The sequence below is a fragment of the Oncorhynchus nerka genome, linkage group LG7 (genome assembly GCF_034236695.1).
Source record: "Oncorhynchus nerka isolate Pitt River linkage group LG7, Oner_Uvic_2.0, whole genome shotgun sequence".
Classification (NCBI taxonomy): Eukaryota; Metazoa; Chordata; class Actinopteri; order Salmoniformes; family Salmonidae; genus Oncorhynchus; species Oncorhynchus nerka.
In genome coordinates this window covers 48,055,675-48,063,738 of record NC_088402.1, presented here as the reverse complement: position 1 = coordinate 48,063,738, position 8,064 = coordinate 48,055,675, and positions in this window count along the sequence as shown.

Sequence of the window (8,064 nt, the reverse complement as noted above, 5' to 3'; positions counted from 1 at the left end):
ATATGTGTTATTTCATAGTGTTTATGTCTTCACTATGATTCTACAATGTAGAAAATAGTATAAAAAAAAAAGCCTTGAATGAGTAGGTGTGTCCAAACTTTTGACTGATACTGTATATCTCACTAGGCCAGGATATTTACGCCTCCATATATACACTAGTTTCAATATATCCATGATATTCGTGATTTCCTTAAGCGCATGACAGCAGGACATAATACAATGACTTGTACAGCCTCAGAGATACAGAGCAAGAACTGATGTCAACTAGAGGGTATCATAAAACTCATATAATATAAAGTGTCAATGTTTATGATCACTATGTTTGATGCACTGTTACAAGATGATATGGCGTCCTACCCTGGGATGTTCTGAACACAATGAAGCAATGTTTGTCTATTGTGAAGAACATTTGCAGCTGAACACCTGAATCCACTCATGACTCCTTTCTACGCGCACCAGAATTACGATCTGTTTCTCAGAAATGCCTTGTGAAAGCCTAGCACAGTAAGATCATATTTTATAACTTAGCTAGTCATATTGGCAATAGAACAAGCTTTCAAATGATGCCCACCTGACACAGATTGAGATTTATAATGGGCCGTTTTTTGGAATGCGTAAACAACAGCAGTAATTGTGTGATAGCAGGGATGCAGGGTTGTGTTCCAAACAAAACAACTACATGTGTGCTTGCTCTAGTACCTCAATGACACAGCTAGGAGAGCTCAAAAAAGCACATAGTTGAAGACTCTTCTTTGAGTTATGAAAGTGCATTGAAATTACTTAAGAACTGTGTACACTTTGGAAAGGTGTGTGGCCGCTTTGGAAAATGATATGATTTGCCATCTCAAATCAAAGTTTATTTGTCACTTGCGCCGAATACAACAGGTGTAGACCTTACAGTGAAATGCTTACTTACAGGCTCTAACCAATAGTGCCGAGAGAAAAAAGTATGTGTGTGTGTGTGTGTGTGTGTGTGTGTGTGTGTGTGTGTGTGTGTGTGTGTGTGTGTGTGTGTAGGTAAGTAAAGAAATAAAACAACAGTAAAAAGACATTTGAAAATAAGAGTAGCAAGGCTATATACAGACACCGGTTAGTCAGGCCTATTGAGGTAGTACGTACATGTAGGTATTGTTAAAGTGACTATGCATATATGATGAACAGAGAGTAGCAGTAGCATAAAAAGAGGGGTTTGTGGGTGGTGGGACACAATGCAGATAGTCCGGTTAGCCAATGTGCTGGAGCACTGGTTGGTTGGGCCAATTGAGGTAGTCTGTTTTTTGTTGTTGTTTTTTTTCACCTTTATTTAACCAGGTAGGCAAGTTGAGAACAAGTTCTCATTTACAATTGCGACCTGGCCAAGATAAAGCAAAGCAGTTCGACAGATACAACGACACAGAGTTACACATGGAGTAAAACAAACATACAGTCAATAATACAGTATAAACAAGTCTATATACAATGTGAGCAAATGAGGTGAGAAGGGAGGTAAAGGCAAAAAAGGCCATGGTGGCAAAGTAAATACAATATAGCAAGTAAAACACTGGAATGGTAGTTTTGCAATGGAAGAATGTGCAAATTAGAAATAAAAATAATGGGGTGCAAAGGAGCAAAATAAATAAATAAATAAAATACAGTTGGGAAAGAGGTAGTTGTTTAGGCTAAATTATAGGTGGGCTATGTACAGGTGCAGTAATCTGTGAGCTGTTCTGACAGTTGGTGCTTAAAGCTAGTGAGGGAGATAAGTGTTTCCAGTTTCAGAGATTTTTGTAGTTCGTTCCAGTCATTGGCAGCAGAGAACTGGAAGGAGAGGCGGCCAAAGAAAGAATTGGTTTTGGGGGTGACTAGAGAGATATACCTGCTGGAGCGTGTGCTACAGGTGGGAGATGCTATGGTGACCAGCGAACTGAGATAAGGGGGACTTTACCTAGCAGGGTCTTGTAGATGACATGGAGCCAGTGGGTTTGGCGACGAGTATGAAGCGAGGGCCAGCCAACGAGAGCGTACAGGTCGCAATGGTGGGTAGTATATGGGGCTTTGGTGACAAAACGGATTGCACTGTGATAGACTGCATCCAATTTGTTGAGTAGGGTATTGGAGGCTATTTTGTAAATGACATCGCCAAAGTCGAGGATTGGTAGGATGGTCAGTTTTACAAGGGTATGTTTGGCAGCATGAGTGAAGGATGCTTTGTTGCGAAATAGGAAGCCAATTCTAGATTTAACTTTGGATTGGAGATGTTTGATATGGGTCTGGAAGGACAGTTTACAGTCTAACCAGACACCTAAGTATTTGTAGTTGTCCACGTATTCGAAGTCAGAGCCGTCCAGAGTAGTGATGTTGGACAGGCGGGTAGGTGCAGGTAGCGATCGGTTGAAGAGCATGCATTTAGTTTTACTTGTATTTAAGAGCAATTGGAGGCCACGGAAGGAGAGTTGTATGGCATTGAAGCTTGCCTGGAGGGTTGTTAACACAGTGTCCAAAGAAGGGCCAGAAGTATACAGAATGGTGTCGTCTGCGTAGAGGTGGATCAGAGACTCACCAGCAGCAAGAGCGACATCATTGATGTATACAGAGAAGAGAGTCGGTCCAATAATTGAACCCTGTGGCACCCCCATAGAGACTGCCAGAGGTCCGGACAGCAGACCCTCCGATTTGACACACTGAACTCTATCAGAGAAGTAGTTGGTGAACCAGGCGAGGCAATAATTTGAGAAACCAAGGCTGTCAAGTCTGCCGATGAGGATGTGGTGATTGACAGAGTCGAAAGCCTTGGCCAGATCAATGAATACGGCTGCACAGTAATGTTTCTTATCGATGGCGGTTAAGATATCGTTTAGGACCTTGAGCGTGGCTGAGGTGCACCCATGACCAGCTCTGAAACCAGATTGCATAGCAGAGAAGGTATGGTGAGATTCGAAATGGTCGGTAATCTGTTTGTTGACTTGGCTTTCGAAGACCTTAGAAAGGCATGGTAGGATAGATATAGGTCTGTAGCAGTTTGGGTCAAGAGTGTCCCCCCTTTGAAGAGGGGGATGACCGCAGCTGCTTTCCAATCTTTGGGAATCTCAGACGACACGAAAGAGAGGTTGAACAGGCTAGTAATAGGGGTGGCAACAATTTCGGCGGATAATTTTAGAAAGAAAGGGTCCAGATTGTCTAGCCCGGCTGATTTGTAGGGGTAAATGTACATTAATTTATAGTTAAAGTGACTACATTTAAGTCATTTAGCAGACGCTCTTATCCAGAGCGACTTACAAATTGGTGCATTCACCTTATGACATCCAGTGGAACAGTAGTGCATCTAAATCTTTTAAGGGGGTGAGAGGGATTACTTTATCCTATCCTAGGTATTCCTTAAAGAGGTGGGGTTGCATATAAGATAAACAGAGAGTAGCAGCAGCGTAAAAGAGGGGTTAGGGAGGGCACACAATGCAAATAGTCTGGGTAACCATTTGGTTACCTGTTCAGGAGTCTTATGGCTTGGGGGTAAAAACTGTTGAGAATCCTTTTTGTCCTAGACTTGGCACTCCGGTACCGCTTGCCATACGATGCTCTCAATGTTGCAGCTGTAGAACCTTTAAAGGATCTCAGGACCCATGCCAAATCTTTTAAGTTTCGTGAGGGGGAATAGGCTTTGTCGTGCCCTCTTCACGACTGCCTTGGTGTGTTTGGACCATTCTAGTTTGAGGAAGGAATGCTTCCAGTGTATCCCAGATAATAAGTTGGCACACATTCTTATTGACGTTAGTTAATATAAACATCTCCTGCTATTGGTTAATAAACTTATTTCCCAAAGTAGTGACTAAGCACCATCTTTTAGTGGGGTGTTAAGCACCGTTACACTTCATCTCAAAATACAAGGGAGAACGGTCTGAAATTATTATTGGGAGATATTCACATTCTGAGACAGTGAAAAAGGTTGGATGGGATAAAGAAGAAGTCAAATCTAGAATAGGAATCATGGATCTGGGAATAATAGGAGTAGTCTAGTCTCTGACTGTGGGGTGTAGCGATCTCCACACTTCACAAAGACACAGTTCTATAGCGTTATGACTCAAGGCCTTGGCAATATTAAAGAGAGGGCCTCCGAATGTAGATGAGAGCAACTTCAAGTATATAGTAACTTTAACCCCAGTTAGCATTGAGCTTTAGAAAGGTGCTATAAAAGGCTGGGGTTTCACTGGAACAAGTATATATTCCTCTGACAGGATGTGTTTTTCTTTTGTTTTTTACTTTATTCTTGAAAAAAATTCAGTAAAATGGGTTGGATGTTGTGGAGTGACTGTATAGCCCAGAGCAGTTACTAGGATGGAAGTTGATAACCTTAAAGCCTCACTGACCTATTATTTTACTCTCTCAGAAATTCAGTAATGACCATGCTCACATACTTTCATTGACCAGTGATTTACTTAATCAGAGAGCACAGCGGTGGCATCACACACACAAGTAGGTTTCCTTGGTTCCACTACATAATAGTATTTTTATGTAAATGCTTGCCTTACTGCCATAGGAATACAGTGAGCACAATATGAATGTGAATACCTACTGTGTACATACACTGCAGTTCAAAAGTTTGGGGTCACTTAGAAATGTCCTTGTTTTTGAAAGAAAAGCAAAATGTTTTGTCCATTAAAATAACATAAAATTGATCACAAATACAGTGTAGACATTGTTAATGTTATAAATGACTATTGTAGCTGGAAACGGCAGATTTTTTATGGAATATCTTCATAGGCGTACAGAGGCCCATTATCAGCAACCATCACTCCTGTGTTCCAATGGCACTTTGTGTTAGCTAATCCAAGTTTATCATTTTAAAATGCTAATTGCTAATTGATCATTAGAAAACCCTTTTGCAATTATTTTAGCACAGCTGGCAGCCTCACAAGTCTTCAACTGGCAGCTTCATTGAATAGTACTCGCAAAACACCAGTCTCAACGTCAACAGTGAAGAGATGACTCCGGGATGCTGGCCTTCTACGCACTGTCCATCTTAATATTTTAATTTTGTTGGCCAATTTGAGATATGGCTTTTTCTTTGCAACTCTGCCTAGATGTCCAGTATCCCGGAGTTGCCTCTTCACTGTTGACATTGAGACTGGTATTTTGCGGGTACTATTTAATGTAGCTGCCAGTTGAGGACATTTAGGCGTCTGTTTCTCAAACTAGACACTCTAATGTACTTGTCCTCTTGCTCAGTTGTGCACCGGGGCATCCCACTCCTCTCTCTATTCTGGTTAGAGCCTGGGTCTTGATCCCACCCTGTGCAACTATGTCCTGGACTTTCTGACGGGCTGCCCCAGGTGGTGAGGGTAGGAAACAACATCTCCACCCCGCTGATCCTCAACACTGGGGCCCCACAAGGGTGCGTTCTCAGCCCTCTCTTGTACTCCCTGTTCACCCATGACTGTGTGGCCATGGACGCCTCCAACTCAATCATCAAATTTGCAGACGACACTACAGTGGTAGGCCTGATTACCAACAATGACGAAATGGCCTACAGGGTGGAGGTGAGGGCCCTCGATGTGTGGTGTCAGGAAAATAACCTCACACTCAACGTCAACAAAACAAAGGAGATGATCGTGGACTTCAGGAAACAGCAAAGGGAGCACCCCCTATCCACATCGACGGGACAGTAGTGGAGAGGGTAGTAAGTTTTAAGTTCCTCGGCGTACACATCACGGACAAACTGAAATGGTCCACCCACACAGACAGCGTGGTGAAGAAGGCGCAAAAGGGCCTCTTCAACCTCAGGAGGCTGAAGAAATTGGGCTTGTCACCAAAAGCACTCTCAAACTTTTACAGATGCACAATCGAGAGCATCCTGTCGGGCTGTATCACCGCCTGGTACGGCAACTGCTCCGCCCACAACCGGAAGGCTCTCCAGAGGGTAGTGAGGTCTGCACAACGCATCACCGGGGGCAAACTACCTGCCCTACAAGGCACCTACACCACCCGATGTCACAGGAAGGCCAAAAAGATCAACGACAACAACCACACGAGCCACTGCCTGTTCACCCCACTATGATCCAGAAGGGAAGGTCAGCACAGGTGCATCAAAGCTGGGACCAAAAGACTGAAAAACAGCTTCTATCTCAAGGCCATCAGACTAAACAGCCATCACTAACATTTAGTGGCTGCTGCCAACATATTGACTCAATCTCCAGCCACTTTAGTAATTAAAAATTTGATGTAATAAATGTATCACTATTCACTTTAAACAATGCCACTTTATATAATGTTTACATACCCTACATTACTCATCTCATATGTATATACTGTACTCTATACCAGATACTGTATCTTGCCTATACCGTTCGGCCATCGCTCATCCATATATTTATGTTTACATATTCTGATTCATTCCTGTACAGTTGTGTGTGTATAAGGTAGTTGTAAAATTGCTAGATTACTTGTTAGATATTACTGCACTGTTGGAACTAGAAGCACAAGCATTTCGCTACACTCACATTAACATCTGCTAACCATGTGTATGTGACCAATAAAATTTGACTTGATTTGATATCAGTCAATTAAAAATTGTATTTTCCAGGTTGATTACTTCCAAATATTGATGCTAGAGCACTCTGTTATGTTTGGACTTGTGGAGGGACAGGTCTGACAGACATTTTTGCACTTGCGTCCTCCTCCATGTCTGTACTTTGTGTTGGCAATGGCACCAAACACACGACAGGAAGTGAAAATAATGAAGTTGAGAGGTCAAGAAGTGAGGACATTGACAAGAATGGTGTACCTTTCCCCAGAGGGTCAGCTGTGGGCTCTCCAGCTGTACCCTCATGAGGCTGGGGGATCGATCCCTGCCTGACCCCTCCCCCACCATGCTCCAGGCTCTTTATTAGGCCAGGCCTGCTGGAGGGGCTCCTGTAATTGGCGGGAGCCGTGGGGAGATGGCATTCACGTCTGGTGTGCTCGGGGAGAGAGGGTCGCTTGGCAGCAGCCGTTCACACTAATGTTTCCCATTATCCACCTCTCTCTGGTGTTGTGAGAGGAAGAAAAACAGACTACTGGAGTGTGTGTGTGTGTGTGTGTGTGTGTGTGTGTGTGTGTGTGTGTGTGTGTGTGTGTGTGTGTGTGTGTGTGTGTGTGTGTGTGTGTGTGTGTGTGTGTGTTTCTCAGAATGAAGGAGGTACATAGAGGTTAGGGGTAGGGATGACGTCAAAGCTTTCGATCCTTGTCAGCTAGGTGTTTTTGGGACTAGGCATTTGCTAGAAAGCCCTGCCTGTTTTTGTGTTATGTTGTTATTTGTCTGTTCGTCAGGTAGAGTGTTTCTGTCACTCAGCAGCTTGACAAAGTACTTCCTGTTACATTATGAACACTGGAAACCACTGGAGGAGAATGAAGCACTCATCAAGATCTATAACTGTTGGTGTTTCATCTACTAGCTACTAGCCTAACGAGTGCCTGATACATGCATGGCCAATGTCAAGGGTTATGGAACCATGCACTAAATCCATTCAATTAACATTAGATACAACTTATTTTAGGCAGCTCTATAAGTGCAAACCACCTGAGCTACTGAGAACGTAAGACGTAATCACTTTAGGTTCCAGGAGGGTCAATCATTGACCAAAAGACCCAGTCAATCATATTTCCTCACATCAAAATCAATTTCCTACCCCTTAATAGTTTTAATTTATCATTTTAATTACAAAATTTAAGTAATTTAGAGGGTAGTAATTGCGATTTGCATACTCAATCACTATATTGACAGCATCATGAGAAATAGATTTGGCACAACCTGTCTATTTTTGCTTTGCTTCTACCCTCACATTTAAACATGTTAACATAGTGTGAAGCCCATTCACACACATACAAGGTCATGTCCAAGTAAAAGCACCAACATGTGAAGTCCATAGGAGCATGTAAAAGCTGGTGTCAATTGAAAACTAATAGTCTATCTATTTATTAAGGCATATATACATGTTTCAACCATATCGTAAATATTAGAAATAATCAATGGCTTTGATTTCTGGTCAAACAGATGGAAAAGTGGTCTTAGAAAACATCTACCACAAAAAGTTTTAAAGTTAAAGTAAAGACCCC